General features: G+C 44.7%; 1 non-coding gene across 1 annotated transcript; it reads left to right on the plus strand.

Annotated features, from left to right (window-relative positions):
- Positions 1-9,844: 9,844 nt before the first annotated feature.
- Trnat-agu (transfer RNA threonine (anticodon AGU)) lies at positions 9,845-9,919 on the plus strand. Its single transcript has one exon. It is a non-coding gene; the product is annotated as a tRNA-Thr (tRNA).
- The last annotated feature ends 9,245 nt before the right edge of the window (positions 9,920-19,164 follow it).

Consider the following 19,164-nt stretch of genomic DNA (forward strand, 5'->3'; position numbering starts at 1 on the left):
ATGCGGTTAAAATGGACAAAAATCCAGATAACAGAATTACTGAAAACATAGAATTTCCTGTAAAGCAGTCCACGACAAGACAGTTTATGTAGCAGATTATTAAAAGAGGGCTTTAAAGAAAAGGAAGGCGTGGTGGAAGATATAAGTAACAAGATTCAAACCAAGAGGTAAAGTGTTAGTAAGAACCAAAGAGAAATCAAGTGATATTGAAGAAGAGATTAAAAACCGTTTCAGTTATTCTATGGGCCATTTGAGGTAGTTGAGCGTCAACACCGTTCAGTATAACAATGATACCTCCTTGCTAGCCATCGACACTACACTCTAGAAGTGTCAATGATCCCTCCAAATAAAATACCTTGACTGGCCGAACTTGGGGATTAGACTCCTCCGCCATCTTCTAAACGTAGAAAACTTTGATCCTACCTGTTCTGTCCTATGCAAATGTTGCACGGATGTCTGATCGACGCAAGTTACATGGAAATTTCACCTATTACCCATATAACAGAGTAAATCTGCTTACGAATTGGCCGAACTTCGGGATTAGACTCCTCCGCCATCTTCTAAACGTAGAAAACTTTGATCCTACCTGTTCTGTCCTATGCAAATGTTGCACGGATGTCTGATCGACACAAGTTACATCCTTGAGCACCATGCACTTCACCTCGCTTTCTGCATCCGTGTACCTTCCACTATGTAGATCCTTTATCATCTCATAAAATTCCCACCTTTCTTCCCTCACACTTAACATCTTGGAACGACATACACAATCCACAAACTCTACTCCAATAATTTTATTCACTCCCTTCTAATTTCCATTTTTAGAAAGCGCCGCGTCTATACCGACATATTCCACTAACCTTTACAAATGATTCAAATGGCTCTGAGCACTATGGGACTTTACATCTGAGGTAAAGTCCCCTATAACTTAGAACTACTTAAACATAACTAACCCAGGGACATCACACACATCCATGACCGAGGCAGGATTCCAAACTGCGACCGTAGCAGTCGCGCGGTTCCGGACTGAAGCGCCTAGAACCGCTCGGCCACATCGGCCGGCCAACCTTTACACTTTCCATATAAACCCTCAGTGAAATTTCAACCGTTTCCTTCCCGAGACAATGAAATCCGTACCTTTTGTCTTCCCTTCTCATCTTTCCCTTCCGGTGTTTCCTATTTGTATTATGGGCCTAACCACACCCCTATATTCCTCCCCTGCTGTGTGCCCGACATTCACTCCATTTCTCCATCGATACTGCCAACCAGACCTCCATGCTTATTTCTTCACTACCTTACACTACCAAGATCTACCTTTTTCCCCTCCAGCGATAGACCATTTTTACGGGTCCCAGTCTTTCTGCTTTTAATGACAGTCCAATGTTTTTCATTTTTAAGACCGGCGCTTTTACAACGTGCTTTAAATGTGATCTTATTTTTTGTATTTCACCTTTTAGTTTTCCTATTTTAACTTAAAAAAACAAAGAAAATCATTTTTATATGCAAATTTCATTAAATTCATCAATAACAAATTTTAAAATCGTTTGCAAATATTTCACCTTTTAATTTATTACTTTTCGTATTTGTGTATGTTTGCTATCCTTTGGCTAAAGAGCAGGTTGATTGTACTGCTGACAGCCCATCGCCGACCACATGGGGCGAGGGGACGAAACATGAACAAACGAAAAAATTTTAAGAAGGTTGTGACAAGATCTTAGTTTCATCAACTGTTATTGTGTATTTCTTTGTGAAACTGTGTTTAGCAACTGCTGATTCCTCAAGTTCTCGATTTATAATGCGTCTTTGGTGTTCTGAACAGAGGTCGGTAACGGTACGGATGGACTGACCAATGCACTTTGCTTCTGCACTCACAAGGAGTCATAAATTCCGGGGTTCGTAAGACCGAGACAGTCCTTACCCATATTGGTCACGACAAGTAACCCGAGAATCTTTTACACAAAGACTTTGTCGAGAGAAATTTCTATCTCGGATTAAAATTATTGTTATTCCGTTTTTAATAATAGAAGTTGGATTCACGTCTTTTCACAATCCTGGTTGCAACATGTAACTGAATAATTTTATAAGGGTAAAAAATAGTACAGTAGAATTATCATTTCTAGATAACTAGTAAAGAAAAGTAGAAGCAACGGTAATGTGAAGTTGGTCCCCAGTCCGAGAACGGACGGCGGACGCTATTACGAGACTCATTTCAATTGAGCAAGAAAAGCAACCTCTGTGAAGGCAGTGCTCCGTCCGAAGACAGGAAAAGAATTGGGAGCCAGTGAATGGGCAGCGGAAGCAGCGGGGATGTTGACGCATGTGGCGCGGACATTAATCACGGGATGGAGCATTTGTCACAGCCCACCCTCACCCTCGCCCACGCCTTTAATCCTTCCCATCGCCTTCCGATCCGCACGACAAGCGCGCCATAATGGCGTGGACCACGGAAACCGTACTCAGCAATGGTATACTGCCGGCAAAGTGTACTCAGTATACTAGAGCTATGTATAGGGCTTTAGAATCATCACAGAAGAAGGTAAACCTTAAACAAGAGGCATATGGAGTACAACAGAGTCTAGGAACTCGGACAATCTCTACTGTAACTACACTACTGGCCATTAAAATTGCTACACCACGTGCTACAGACGCGAAATTTAACCGACAGGAAGAAGATACTGTGGTATGCAAATGATTAGCTTGAAAGTCTCTTCGGGTTTGCTGCCGGATCCTAAAATCAAGTTGATTTTAGGATCCGGCAGCAAACCCGAAGTGACTTTCAAGACTTATTACGCCGGGAAAGCCTACGTAATCACAAATGATTAGCTTTTCAAAGCATTCACACAAGGTTGGCGCCGGTGGCGACACCTACAACGTGCTGACATGAGGAAAGTTTCCAACCGATTTCTCATACACAAACAGCAGTTGACCGGCGTTGCCTGGTGAAACGTTGTTGTGATGCCTCGTGTAAGGAGGAGAAATGCGTACCATCACGTTTCCGACTTTGATAAAGGTCGGATTGTAGCCTATCGCGATTGTGGTTTATCGTATCGCGACATTGTTGCTCGCGTTGGTCGAGATCCAATGACTGTTAGCAGAATATGGAATCGGTGGGTTCAGGAGGGTAATACGGAACGCCGTGCTGGATCCCAACGGCCTCGTTGTCACTAGCAGTCTAGATGACAGGAATCTTATCCGCATGGCTGTAAGAGATCGTGCAGCCACGTCTCGATCCCTGAGTCAAGAGATGGGGACGTTTGCAAGACAACAACCATCTGCACGAACAGTTCGACGACGTTTGCAGCAGCATGGACTATCAGCTCGGAGACCATGGCTGGGGTTACCCTTGGCGGTGCATCACAGACAGGAGCGCCTGCGATGGTGTACTCAGCAGTCATGGACTGTGCGGCTGGTCCCGGCGGAGGTTCGAGTCCTCTCTCGGGCATGGGTGTGTGTGTTTGTCCTTAGGATAACTTAGGTTAAGTAGTGTGTAAGCTTAGGGACTGATGACCTTAGCAGTTAAGTCCCATAAGATTTCAAACACATTTGAATATTTGATGATGTACTCAACGATGAACCTGGGTGCACGAATGGCAAATTTTCGGATGAATCAAGATTCTATTTACAGCATCATGATGGTCGCATCCGTGTTTGGCGACATCGCGGTGAATGCACATTGGAAGCGTGTATTCGACATCGCCATACTGGCGTATCACCCGGCGTGATGGTATGGGGTGCCATTGGTTATACGTCTCGGTCACCTCTTATTCGCATTGACGGCCCTTTGAACAGTGGACGTTACATTTCAGATGTGTTACAACCCATGGCTCTACCCTTAATTCGATCCCTGCGAAACCCTACATTTCAGCAGGATAATGCACGACCGCATGTTGCAGGTCCTGTACGGGCCTTTCTGGATACAGAAAATGTTCGACTGCTGCCCTGGCCAGCACATTCTCCAGATCTTTCATCAACTGAAAACGTCTCATCAATGGTGGCCGAGCAACTGGCTCGTCACAATACGCCAGTCACTACTCTTGATGAACTGTGGTATCGTGTTGAAGGTGCATGGGCAGCTGTACCTGTACACGCCATCCGAGCTCTGTTTGATTCAATGCCCAGGCGTATCAAGGCCAGAGGTGCTTGTTCTGTGTACTGATTTCTCAGGATCTATGCACCCAACTTGCGTGAAAATGTAGTCACATGTCAGTTCTAGTATAGTATATTTGTCCAATGAATACCCGTTTATCATCTGCATTTCTTCTTGGTGTAGCAATTTTAATGGCCAGTAGTGTAGTAAATAGTAACCTCTCGCTGCTGCACGCGGTTGCCGAGCGGTCTGAGTCGTCTTGTCACGGCCGTGAGGTTTTCCCCGTCGGAGGTTCGAGTCCTCCCTCGGGCATAGGTGTTTGTGCCATCCTTAGCGTAAGTTAGTTTAAGTTAGATTAAATAGTGTGTAAGCTTTTAGACCGATGACCTCAGCAGTTTGGTCCCATAAGACTTTACCACAAACTTCCAAAAAACGACAGAGAGATTGCATGCTATTTGTGAGGTGGTTCAACATATCTATTGGCAGTCTATCTTATTCCTGAGAAAGAGTTTTGTGAAGGTCTGGATGAGTCCTCGTTCGCGGCTGGCAAGTTGCGCTTCGTCTCCCCTGTCATTTCAGATATCTTCTACATCTACATCTACATGATTATTCTGCAATTCACATTTAAGTGCTTGGCAGAGAGTTCATCGAACCACAATCATACTATCTCTCTACCATTCCACTCCCGAACAGCGCGCGGGAAAAACGAACACCTAAACCTTTCTGTTCGAGCTCTGATTTCTCTCATTTTATTTTTATGCTCATTCCTACCTATGTAGGTTGGGCTCAACAATATATTTTCGCATTCGGAAGAGAAAGTTGGTGACTGAAATTTCGTAAATAGATCTCGCCGCGACGAAAAACGTCTTTGCTTTAATGGCTTCCATCCCAACTCGCGTATCATATCTGCCACACTCTCTCCCCTATTACGTGATAATACAAAACGAGCTGCCCTTTTTTGCATCCTTTCGATGTCCTCCGTCAATCCCACCTGGTAAGGATCCCACACCGCGCAGCAATATTCTAACAGAGGACGAACGAGTGTAGTTCAGTATCTTCGACAGCTATCTGATCTGAAAACCACGCTCCCCAGCAAAACCATGAATTTGAAATACCGTGAGTTGTACACACGCTACCCGATGTGACATACAGATAAACTGCTCGGAGTACCAATATAGTCCGCAGCTCGTGGTCGTGCGGTAGCGTTCTCACTTCCCACGCCCGGGTTCCCGGGTTCGATTCCCGCCAGGGTCAGGGATTTTCTCTGCTTCGTGATGACTGGGTGTTGTGTGCTGTCCTTAGGTTAGTTAGGTTTAATTAGTTCTAATTTCTAGGGGAGTGATGACCATAGATGTTAAGTCCCATCGTGCTCAGAGCCATTTGAACCATTTAGTACCAATATATGCTCTAAGACAAAAAACGACACACCACGAAGGAATTATCCGAATGAGACAGAAATCGATAGAAGTGATGTACATGCACAGACAAAGGAATGATAACAAATTCAGAAAAATAAAACGGTTTATTCAAGAGAAAGGCTTTCACAAATTGAACAAGTCAAAACGCTTTGGTCCAACTTCAACCGTTACACAAGCAGTTAGGCGGCTTGGCGCTGATTGAGAGTTGTTGGATGTCCTCCTGAAGAATAACGTGTAAATACTGTCCAATTGGCACATTACAACGTCAAAATGCCGAACTCGCTTGGAGGCCTTGCCCATAATGGTCCAAACGTGCTCAACTGGGGAGAGATCCTCGGGCATGGACGTGTGTGATGTCCTTAGGTTAGTTAGGTTTAAGTAGTTCTAAGTTCTAGGGGATTGATGACCTCAGATGTTAAGTCCCATAGTGCTCAGAGTCATTTGAACCATTTGGGGAGAAATCCAGCAACATTGCTGTGCAAGCTGGGGTTTGGCAAGCACGAAGACGGGCAGTAGAAACGCTCGCCGTGTGCGAGCGTGCATTATCTTGCTGAAATGTAAGCCCAAAAATCATTGCCGTGTAGGGCAACGAAACCGTGCGTAGAATATCCTCGACGTATCGCTGTGCTGTATAGGTTCCCCGCCGTATGGCGGGTGACAGTCAGACTGGTATCCCACCGCTGCCCGGGGCGTCTCCAGACACGTCTTCGCCCTGGAATCTCATTGACTGGAGTAGAATTGTCTTCAGTGAAGAGTCCCGCTTCGAACTGAGCCCCGATGGCCAGCGAAGTGTTTTTTTTTTATTTTTTAGTGTAAATATTGCTGAAAACTAGGATTTCTGAGGGAACTGTACTCTCAACAGAGAATTTTTAGGTAGACTCCGTTGTACAAATAAGGCCAGATATCGCTTCTGTGGGGCCGTTTTTTGTTTGTTTTTGCCTCCTTTCTGGTTTTGCTTTGGGCCATGGGGTTCTGTTTGCTTCATCTGTTTCAAAGTTTAGTTTTTCGACATAGTCTTACTAGAGAAACAGAAAGTCCTTTATATCAACAGGATATTTTTAAATTACAGTGCCCAAAATTTGAACTACAAGAAATGTACAAATCATTGCGATAAATTGAATCTGCAATTGGAAGAAACTACATATACATCTACATCTATACTCCGCCAAGCGGTGTGTGGCGGAGGGCACAATTCGCGCCAAATTCATATTTCGCCCCCTCTGTACCACTCGCGGATCGCTCAAAATGGTTCAAATGGATCTAAGCACTACGGGACTTAACATATGAGGTTATCAGTCCGCTAGACTTAGAACTAATTAAACCTAACTAACCTAAGGACATCACGAACATCCATGCCCGAGGCAGGATTCGAACCTGCGACCGCAGCAGCAGCGCGGTCCCGGACTGAAGTGCATAGAACCACTCGGCCACAGCGGCCGGATTCACGGATCGCGCGAGGGAATAGCGACTGTCTGAACGCCTCAGTACGAGCTCTCATCGCGTTATTCGAAAGTTGATGGTAATAATATATGCTCTACATCCTCGGCGAAGATCGGATTTCGGAATTTAGTGAGCAGCCCCTTCCGTTTAGCGCGTCGTGCATCTGGAAGTGTGTCCCACTTCATACTTTCTATGAGATTTGTAACGCTCTCGCGACGGCTAAATGTACCAGTCACGAATCTTGCCGCTCTTCTTTGGACCTTCTCAATTTCTTGAATCAGACCCAACTGCTACGCGTCCCATACAGACGAACAAGACTCTAAGACTGGACGAACTAAAGTATTGAAAGCTATTTCCTTTATTGAAGGACTGCATCGCTTCAGGATTCTACCAATAAACCACAATCTAGAGTTCGCCTTGCCCGTTGCTTGTGTAGTCTGATCGTTCCATTTGAGATCATTTCGAATAGTCACAGCCAGATACTTGACGGACGTTACCGCTTCCAAAGACTGGACATTTACTTTGTACTCTTACATTAATGGGGATTTTCGCCTTGTTATACGCAGTAGGCTACACTTACTAATATTGAGAGATAACTGCCAGTCATTACACCACGCATTTATTTTCTGCAAATACTCATTGCTTTGTTCACAACTTTCGTGTGATACTACTTTCCTCTAGACTACAGCATCATCGGCAAACAGTCTAATGCCGCTGTCAATACCATCAACCAGGTCGTTAATGTAAATCGTAAAAAGCAGCGGACCTATTAGACTGCCCTGGGGCACACCTGAAGTTTCTGTTGAAGTCAGCCCAACTACATGCACAATATAAGCGTCACGACGTTATAGCAGATAAAACTGGGGAAAACAAGTCGTTTACATCACCTGTAATGTAAGGTGGCACAAAAGATTCTCATATTTCGAAAAAATTGTAAAATAGAAGATTTCATATATTAAAATAGTTATTTAACTTTCTTCCAAAATTTCATGCTATTTTTTCACAGTCTTTGATATTCAAATTCTGTCCTTGCTTCGTTAATACAATGAAACAGTCAGTCTGAAGCATTGTCTCGCTCGCGCTATAATACGAATTCTTGTCTGAAGCATTGGAAGCCTGCTCAGTGCACACTTTCAGCAATTCAATCTTTTGTGGCTGATTCCCTTACACTTCATTTTTAACTACACTCCGTAGCAAGAGGTCGATTGAACTGAAATAATATTAACGTGCTAGTATTCAATATCCCTGGACTACCCTATCACTCTTTTGCCGAATACATCAACTAGAGAAACATAGAAACCCACAAGGCAACTAACGGGAGTTTCAGCGTGTTGGAAGTGACTGTTCAAAGTTAGTCACTCACGAGACATTATGTTAATACCGTGAACACCACCGCTAGGCCAGATAATCGCGTCAATTCGGCGAGGAAGACAGTCCACACGTTTCTTCAGATACACCACATCCACCTGAAGCCACTCACTGGTGGAAAAAAATTGGCTCTGAGCACTATGGGACTTAACTTCTGAGGTCATCGGTCCCCTTGAACTTAGAACTACTTAAACCTAACTGTTCTAAGGACATCACTCACATCCATGCCCGAGGCAGGATTCGAACCTGCGACCGTAGCGGTCACGCAGTTCCAGACTGTAGCACCTAGAACCGCTCGGCCACTCCGGCCGTCCTCATTGGTGGAACGTTGATTACTACGTTTATACCGACGTTCCATGTATTCCCAGAGGTTTTCTGTGAGATTAATATCAGGTGATTTAGCGTACCATTCGAGGTGCCACACGGTTCCCGAGTGTTCGCCGAAACAGCAACGTGTTCGTGTATCCTTGTGAACATACCTAATGTCTTCTTGGAAAACGGGAGTGTCCACAGCATACTCATTACGTAGGTGTAGAAGAAAGGGCTGCGCATGGTCACCGATAACGTTTAATTAAACGTCCTGGTTCATGTTCATGGTAAATGGAGTGACACAGTCCATGGTACAAAAAGCAAACCGCCCCCAAAATGGAAAAACGTGTCATTGGGCCGTCGGTAGACTTGGCAAAATCCCAATACATCCGGTTACAGTACATGGCGCTAGTCAGCAGCTGTAGCGTTTCTGTGTCGTTTGGCCCTGTGAACACGTGTAGCTTTATGTGCTGAAATAGACAATCGCTTTTGCGAGGTACCCGATTCCCAATGCCAATTACATGCAGTACATTTCTCAATGTTCGCTTGGAAATTGGTGCAGATGACCCTGCTTTCATTGACAGCATCAGTTTGAACCCGATTGTCATTGACAGGGCGTGACATTCGCACCGTCAGGATCTTTTTACGAACACTGATCGTACGCCGTGTTACAGTGGCTGCGATTGGTAAAACGTTCCATATAGACATAGTGTATAGTCCACGTTGATACATAAACAAATCGGCATCGTCATTCGCTACGTAGTCGTGAGGATATAAAAGTAGGATAATTCCTTTTCTCTATTCTGTGAATCTCCACGTCGATGCAGATTACGGTGCTGATTCCATGCAACCCACTATACACACCACTTCCCTGTCACTATATGTGTCCCGTGGCCTCTTGGTAGCAGTTCTACACCATCTGCAGCGCTCCATAGTGATCAGTGTGTTCTAAGGGGATGACTAATACTCAGCCTATATGAAGATGTCCAAAAGAACAGATACCATCTTGATATAGTTAAGGCTAACCAGCCATTCACCTTCTTCTTCTGTGCTGATACACACGTATTGCCCGAACTCTTACGGGACTCGGTAAGATTGTCTGCCTCGAGTAATGCGGGTAATGGGCAGGGGCACTACGAATGTAGTGTGTAGACATTAAGTTGGGAATGTAGGTCTCACGGGGAGCGTGCAAGGGATAAGTCCCTGCAGTCGCACTATCCTCTGTGCCCTCGGTGGTTCAGGTGGATAGAGCGTCTGCCAAGTAAGCAGGAGATCCTGGGTTCGAGTCCCGGTCGGGGCACACATTTTCACCTGACCCCGTTGGTGTATATCAACGCCTGCCGGCAGCGTAGGGTCTTGATTACAAATACTGCTTCTCAATCTTTACGTTTGGAAATCCAGAACTTGCTCTAAAACGCTATATCGGTATTTCGTTTACTGGTAAATAGAGTTACGATGGCTTACTTGTTTGGAGATGAATCGGATCATTCCTAACCAAGTATTTGATGTGGTTTTCGAATACAGGACGCATAAGGCATCAGGCACGGGTTCATGGTTGGGTTCTGTGGGCGGCGGTCATTGTTTCTTATTTTCTCCTCCTCCTCCAGCAAAAAGAATTTGCTATCACTCCTCTATTGTAACGTACCACAATTGCTTAGGAATAAATAATAAATATAACACGTGCAACATATTTTAATATAATAATAATAATAACTTGCTTACATTAATACCTAGTATATCGCCTTAGCGTAACTCACAAGAATAATAATTTGCGCGACATAAAATCAAAGTGTGCAGTCACCACTGTCGTTACTTCACTTAGCTCTACAATTGCGAACTTCAGACTACGGCTATGCGAACATGTAAATGAGAGGAATGCTGTTTGTTTTAGTTGTTCAAATGGTTCAAATGGCTCTGAGCACTATGGGGCTTAACATCTGAGGTCATCAGTCCCCTAGAACTTAGAACTACTTAAACCTAATTAACCTAAAGACATCACACACATCCATGCCCAAGGCAGGATTCGAACCTGCGACCAAACTGAAGCGCCTAGAACCGTTCGGCCACCGCGGCCGGCTTATAGTTGTCCGCGATCCGCACTGCAAAAGGTGATTATTCATGCTTTTGACAGCTGTTCGCATTATTGTGACTGGACAGGTGTTTATAGACTTCGTGAGCCCGTTACCGCGCTTGCGATCAGAGAAAAAAGTACGCACTGTCGTGCCTGGACCCATTTAGCAGATTATCTTGGTTGTTTCGCATGAAGTTGACGAGACAGCGCAGGCGGCCATGTATTGGTTGAGGCAGATATTTGGCACCTTCGTCCACGCCAGACCTTGGCGTCTGTTAATGCGACGGCGTTTGCGTCCAAGGCAGTTAAGCAGTTCTGGTTTGGTCTATGAATGATACATTCCATAACCATTCCCTACTATCCCAAACCATCATTTACTGAAATGGTTAAACGCAGTCTTCACGCCGCCCTGATAGCTTGCCATCATTTTGATTGTTCAGGATGGGATGATATAGTTAAGGCTAACCGGCCATTGACCTTCTTCTTCTGTACTGATACACACGTATTGCCCGAACTCTCCCTGATGTACGCATTCAGTAATGTTAAACTCAAAACTAACAATGATACTCCGGCTGGGTTAATGTTTCTCTTTCGTGTGAGCTACACGTTATCAAATCTGTGATCAGTTAATGGTCTGTTGCCGAGTAAAGTATCTCCTAGGGAAATTAGGGAGAGGTGTACAGGGCAGGTAAGAACATCTTAACTTACATACTTTTATAAACGAGGGAGGCTCCCAAATACACTGGATTGCAAAACTTGAGGATGAAAGTAGCTTTGCATAATGTGTCACTGCCAAGTCATAAAGCTCAATGAAACTTGGACTATACATAGAAATAACTGCTACAGAATACTACTGAAAAAATACGCATTGAGTGATCAAAATGACACTTGTATTTAAAGACAATAATTCCACTGAAGTCACCGAGATTCATAATGGTCCTTTGCACATTAAAAACAGCTGGATATTGTTCTCAGCAGGGTATGCCATCACCAAAAACGCCAATGCATGCTCTCCAACGTTCTCTCGTGATGGCCACAAGATTGCCAAGGAGTTCTTGTGGTAGGGTGTTCCATTCTTCCGCCAGAGCGGCTGACAACTCTAGATGGTCGTTGGTGTCGTTGGCGTGCTGCAATACGTCTCCTCAACGCATCGCACACGTGCTGGATGGCATTTAAGTTCGGAGCAAATGACAGGCCAGTCTATTTACCGAATATTCTCTCGATCCAAGAGCTCCTCCACCTGCGAAGTTCGATGCGGTCCTGCAGTGTCATCCGTAAAAATGAAGTCAGGGCTGAATGCATCCTGGAAAAAAAAATGTTCAAATGTGTTTGAATTCCTAAGGGAACAATCTGCTGAGGTGTGTTTGAATTCCTAAGGGAATAATCTGCTGAGGTCCCCAGAGTTATAGAGTTACACACTACTTAAACTAACTTATGCTAAGAACAACACACACACACACACACACACGCATACCCGAGAGAGGACTCGAACTTCCGGCAGGAGGGGCCCCACAATCAGTAACATGGCGCCCCAAACCGCGTGGCCACTCCGCGCGGCGAATGCACCACGGAAAAGACGCACCTGCTGAAGAAGTGAGGTGTCACAATAACATTGAGCGGTGAGTGCACAGTGTTCAAAGAACTGGAGATCAGTATGTACCTGCAACATTATACCTCCCCACAACATAACACCTGGACCGCCAAAACGGTCATGTTTGACAATGTTCGTGGGTGCATTTCGTGTTTCCACCCCTTGCTATGTGAGGATATGTCCAGCTTTGTTGAAGACATCTCCGTCAACTTCGTCCGGTGGAGAGACAGTAGCTACAGCGGCTTCCAACTGTGCCTTCCGTCAAAATTCTTCCGGTGGAGAGACAGTAGCTATAATAGTCTCCAACTGTGCCCAGTTTTGGTCCCAGCTGGGACCTCATTGTTGCGATGGAGTACCACCCACAGTAAGGTCAAAAATAAAGAGTATATTGTTCGAGGAAAATACGTTCCGAGTAGTCGCCGTGATGAGAAATGTGAGTCGCTTCACAAGCCACTGTATGGTTCTACGTCCATTTGCGTCGTTCTTGCCGAAGCCTGCGTGGCCAAAACTCACACAAGGTCGAATTGATGAGTATTTCTTGGCCGTCGTACTGGGATGCTAATCGTCGTTCCATGCAGCGGCACGTATAAAATAGATGTAGCCTTGGTATGCAAACAGTCTAACATAACAGTCGCGACACTCTATCTGCTTTATGTTACTCATTGCAATAGCACTGTACCAAGCGGTCAGCAAGCGACACTTCTGAATGCAATATCGCTTGAGTGCAAATCCTGTCGTTCATATTGATTTGTAAAATAGTTTACACAATAGGGACGGTATAAAGTGCAATAAAAATCGACAATAGCTAAAAAAATGATAGCACATTTGTCATTCGTTAGTTTCCTAAGAACGTTGGAAAGTATGAAACGGTACCTTACAGCATATTTTATTTCCGATTCTCTTGTAACATACAGATATGTACTGAATAATGTAGTTTTCCTTTAAAAACAAAAAGCTGTTAGTAAACACCAGAAGACCAGACCTTTTGCAGACAGACGTCAACAACGTGAAGTTTTGTTTGCTACACTTTCATCCAAATCAGTGAACGTGGAACGTAGGAAAGCTGTACGGAATGTAATACCTACATTATTTAACGTATAAAATAAGCCACCACACCTGTAACTGAAGCGAATGCCACACACACGTGATAATAAAACTTCCAAAGAAAGAAAACTGTTTCCCAACACAGAAGAAACCAATACCACAATAGTTGCTACACCTGCACCACAAACGATAAGAATCATCAACATATTCGCCTTTGAAGCAAAAATAATTACATTTACAAAAATATTCATGTACTAGAAAGTCGAGTGAACTATAAGAATGGGTGCATCATTAGACTCCATTAAAAAATTTTATTTGGCAAGGAAAGTTCCTATCACAATAAGAAAGGACAACAATTGAAATACGTGTTTATGGCTCAAATGGCTCTGAGCACTATGGGACATAACATCTATGGTCATCAGTCCCCTAGAACTTAGAACTACTTAAACCTAACTAACCTAAGGACAGCACACAACACCCAGCCATCACGAGGCAGAGAAAATCCCTAACCCCGGCGGGAATCGAACCCGGGAACCCGGGCGTGGGAAGCGAGAACGCTACCGCGCGACCACGAGATGCGGGCTACGTGTTTATATTCTCTTGCTTTCAGTAGGATAAGCTGCAGTTATACAGATATTCTAAAGTATTTCTTCGTAAGTTGTAGCTTATGTAACTGAATCAGTGAGATTTAGCTGTTTTCACATTTCTTACACGATAATTTGTCTCTTGGTTATTTTCTAATGCATGGAACGCAAACCCAACAACTATTTTGTTAGTTAAGTAGAAAAATAATTAAAAATAAATATTGCCATTACGACACAGGTAGCTGTCTGCTTCCGACATCTACATCCTACTCCGAAAGCCACCTAATGGTGTGTGGCGGAGTGTACTTTCGGCACCACTATCTTATCCTTCCAACCCTGTTCCACTCGCGAATAGTGCGTGGGAAGAATGATTGTCGGTAAGCCTCTGTATTGGCTCTAAACTCTCGAACTTTCTCCTCGTGGTCAATACGCGGGATGTAATATGTTGTGCGACTCCTCCTGAAAAGTTCTATCCCGATATTTCGATAGTAAATCTCTCCGTGATGCTCAACGCCTTTCTTGTAACGTCTGACAGTGGAGTTTGCTTAGCATCTCCGTAACGCTCTCTCGCCAGCTAAACGCTACCGTGATGAAACACACCCTTCTTCGTTGGATCTTCCCTGTCTCCTCTATCAGTTCTACCTGATAGGGATCCCAGATAGATGAACAGTACTCAAGAATCGGGCCAATAAGCGCCTCAAAAGCCACGTCTTTCGTGGATGAGTTACATCTCCTTAAGATTCTTCCGATGAATCTGAGTCTAGTGTCAGCTTTTCCACAATCTGTTTTATGTGGTCATTCCACTTAAGGTCGCTCTGGATAGTTACGCCCAGATATATTACCTGGAGCGCTAGTGTAGCTCCAGCTGTCAAACAGTAACAACTTTCTCTGGTGCAGAGAGTGTCGCGACTGTGTGTATTAGACTGTGTTATGAGGCTACATGATCCCCACCGAAGCCTGCATATTTCTGCCATTATTCCTCATTATTGCGTGGACTGTCGTCAGCAGGATGTTCGTAGGCACAGACGTATCTTGGGAGCACTGAGCAGACTGGGTGACATGGTCGACAAATGGTTCAAATGGCTCTGAGCACTATGGGACTCAACTGCTGAGGTCATTAGTCCCCTAGAACTTAGAACTAGTTAAACCCAACTAACCTAAGGATATCACAAACATCCATGCCCGAGGCAGGATTCGAACCTGCGACCGTAGCGGTCTTGCGGTTCCAGACTGCAGCGCCTTTAACCGCACGGCCACTTCGGCCGGCACATGGTCGACAACCTGGCAGTTTTAGCTCTCTTCTTGGAACGCAGTTCACCCATCTTCAATGGTATGGCATGGATCCTCGTAATGTTACATAATACACTTTAATGCGTGTTTTAGTTGATAATGATGAGGGTCAGAGGAGATTTCCTAAACGTGTTGAGCGATGGAAGGCGTGGCCTGGAGCGTCAGCCGTAGCCACAGAGCAGGTCCGCCATCTCTCGCCTGAAATTGTCAAGACTGTACTTTCATGCAAGGCTGTGAACTACGATCTTTCGGGGTCTTGTCCGCCAAAGACGGAAATGTATAAAATGGCATCTCCCGTTCTCCAAATGCTATATTGTTGCTCTGTAATCGGCAGCAGATAGTAGGCTGATTTTCGATAGATCTGTCCTAATAGGGAGCATGGTGAACTTCTTGTGTCCCACGAGTACCTTAAGACGCCGAAATAGCTCAGTGCTGTTATCCTCTAATTTGACTTCTGAGGGAACTGTATTCTCAACAGAGAATTTTTAGGTAGACTTCGTTGTACAGACAAGGCCAGATATCGCTTCTGAGGGGCCGTTTTCTGTTTGTTTTTGCCTCCTTTCTGATTTTGCTTTGGGCCATGGGGTTCTGTTTGCTTCATCTGTTTCAAAGTTTAGTTTTTCGACATAGTCTTACTAGAGAAACAGAAAGTCCCTTATATCAATAGAATATTTTTAAATTACAGTGCCCAAAATTTAAACTACAAGAAATGTACAAATCATTGCGATAAATTGCATCTGCAATTGGAAGAAACTACATATACATCTCCATCTATACTCCGCCAGCCACCAGGCGGTGTGTGGCGGAGGGCACAATTCGCGCCAAAGTCATATTTCGCCCCCTCTCTTCCACTCGCGGATCGCTCAAAGTGGTTCAAACGGATCTAAGCACTATGGGACTTAACATATGAAGTCATCAGTCCGCTAGACTTAGAACTAATTAAACCTAACTAACCTAAGGACATCACGAACATCCATGCCCGAGGCAGGATTCCAACCTGCGACCGTAGCAGCAGCGCGGTCACGGACTGAAGGGCCTAGAACCGCTCGGCCACAGCGGCCGGCTTCAAGGATCGCGCGAGGGAAAAACGACTGTCTGAACGCCTCAGTACGAGCTCCCATTGCGTGATTCGAAAGTTGATGGTAATAATATATGCTCTACATCCTCGGCGAAGATCGGATTTCGGAAGTTAGTGAGCAGCCTCTTCCGTTTAGCGCGTCGTGCATCTGCAAGTGTGTCCCACTTCATACTTTCTATGCCGGCCGCGGTGGTCTCGCGGTTCTAGGCGCGCAGTCCGCAATCGCGCGACTGCTACGGTCGCAGGTTCGAATCCTGCCTCGGGCATGGATGTGTGTGATGTCCTTAGGTTAGTTAGGTTTAAGTAGTTTTAAGTTCTAGGGGACTGATGACCACAGCTGTTAAGTCCCATAGTGCTCAGAGCCATTTGAACCATTTGAACCATACTTTCTATGAGATTTGTAACGCTCTCGCGACGGCTAAATTTACCAGTCACGAATCTTGCCGCTCTTCTTTGGACCTTCTCAATCTCTTGAATCAGACCCAACTGCTAAGAGTCCCATACAGACGAACAAGACTCTAAGACTGGACGAACTGAAGTATTGAAAGCTATTTCCTTTATTGAAGGACTGCATCGCTTCAGGATTCTACCAATAAACCAAAATCTAGAGTTCGCCTTGCCCTTTGCTTGTGTAGTCTGATCATTCCATTTGAGATCATTTCGAATAGTCACAGCCAGATACTTGACGGACGTTACCGCTTCCAAAGACTGGACATTTACTTTGTACTCTTACATTAATGGGGATTTTCGCCTTGTTATACGCAGTAGGCTACACTTACTAATATTGAGAGATAACTGCCAGTCATTACACCACGCATTTATTTTCTGCAAATACTCATTGCTTTGTTCACAACTTTCGTGTGATACTACTTTCCTCTAGACTACAGCATCATCGGCAAACAGTCTAATGCCGCTGTCAATACCATCAACCAGGTCGTTAATGTAAATCGTAAAAAGCAGCGGACCTATTAGGCTGCCCTGGGGCACACCTGAAGTTTCTGGGAGCACTGAGCAGACTGGGTGACATGGTCGACAACCTGGCAGTTTTAGCTCTCTTCTTGGAACGCAGTTCACCCATCTTCATTGGTATGGCATGGATCCTCGTAATGTTACATAATACACTTTAATGCGTGTTTTCGTTGATAATGATGAGGGTCAGAGGAGATTTCCTAAACGTGTTGGGCGATGGAAGGCGTGGCCTGGAGCGTCAGCCGTAGCCACAGAGCAGGTCCTCCACCTCTCGCCTGAAATTGTCAAGATTGTACTTTCATGCAAGGCTGTGAACTACGATCTTTCGGCGTCTTGTCCACCAAAGACGGAAATGTATAAAATGGCATCTCCCTTTCTCCAAATGCTATATTGTTGCTCTGTAATCGGCAGCAGATAGTAGGCTGATTTTCGATAGATCTGTCCTAGTAGGGAGGATGGTGAACTTCTTGTGTCCCACGAGTACCTTCAGAAGCCGAAATAGCTCAGTGCTGTTATCCTCTGATTTGACTGCAACGGGCGGTGGCTTTGGTTCCTTTCGAGACTCTTCGGCATCCGTGTCTAATGAGTGGAGGGTATTAGCGATTTCCGCTGGGGGCGCGGCGGAATGTTCTGCTTGTTCGTAAGCCTCGTGGCCTGTCTATCAGCATCCAGTAGAGACGTTCTTTTCAATTTCTTCCTCCTTGGTGAGCCGCGGTGGGCAGAAGTGACAGCAGGGTCCCTTTTCTTGTACTGTGCACGAAGTCGAAGTTTTCGACGTAGGCTCATCCACAGCGTGGAGCACTGGCACCTGAAGCCAGTCGAGTTCGTAGGAATTATCTTGATGTCGTTGCTCGTAGTTCTAGACGTATTGGATCGGCCGACTGTGGCAGCAGACGAGCCGAATCCTGCCGCTTGCTGACTGGCCATTGCCCAAGTGTGCGGCACTGAGGCTCCATCCACAGCGTGTAATTTTTCCTCCTATCTACGTAACTCTGTAGCTCTCAATTCGTTCGAGCAATCAATCATTCATGATAGGAAACACAGTCATAGCTCAGTCACTCAAAGTGATTCTGAAATTTTACTTGTTAGAATGAAATCAGGCGATGATTCTTGTTCTCTGCAGGCTCGTGCTTTGCGGCAGTCTGCTAATCTGTACAAATAAAATGCCTCGTAATTTTGGGAGCGTTGTATAATCAGTCGGGAAACCTCAGATCAAGCGGATATTTGGCTTTGATGAAGTTTAACCTTCCGGAGAAGTAATGGAGCTCTTGGATTATTAAATGCAGGTTCGTATCCAATCTTTCGGAAGTCCCTTCTGATTAACAACTACGCAATATATCGATAAATATCATTAATTCTCAATTGTCAAATACACACCTTTGTATGAAGGAGCAATCTATATATATATTTCCCTTTTAATCGTACAGTTCGTATCAGTTATCTTCTGTGATAAATCTCAATAATCAGATTACAGTTCTTCCAAACCAAGCTCAGGCTAATCGGCACGAAGACAATCTCGGAAGCTCTCATTCTTTTTTTTTCTAACAACCACCAGAGAGAGTACTACAAAGAATACTTATGCGCTCATGGCATAGCTATTGTATGAACTACTTTTCGCATGGATTCTGCGACTATGAAGATAGAAAATTAGTAAACGTCATTCAAGGGTAGAATTGAATCAGAATAATTCATCGAATATGAAGAGATATTACAAGCGGTAGTACAAGCGTTCTCTCGCAGTGACATACTGTACCTGAATAAGGAACTGCTGATGGGCTCCTGTTATGCCCTTATAAACACTATGTCACAGGTGCTCACAGTATCACCATATGAAGGCATACACTGACTCGTGTTCAATGAACCCGCTTTAACCGTGCAATGGCTGGATCACACGCCGCGCTCAGTTGTAGGCAGACGT

The sequence above is a fragment of the Schistocerca serialis genome, chromosome 3 (genome assembly GCF_023864345.2).
Source record: "Schistocerca serialis cubense isolate TAMUIC-IGC-003099 chromosome 3, iqSchSeri2.2, whole genome shotgun sequence".
Classification (NCBI taxonomy): Eukaryota; Metazoa; Arthropoda; class Insecta; order Orthoptera; family Acrididae; genus Schistocerca; species Schistocerca serialis.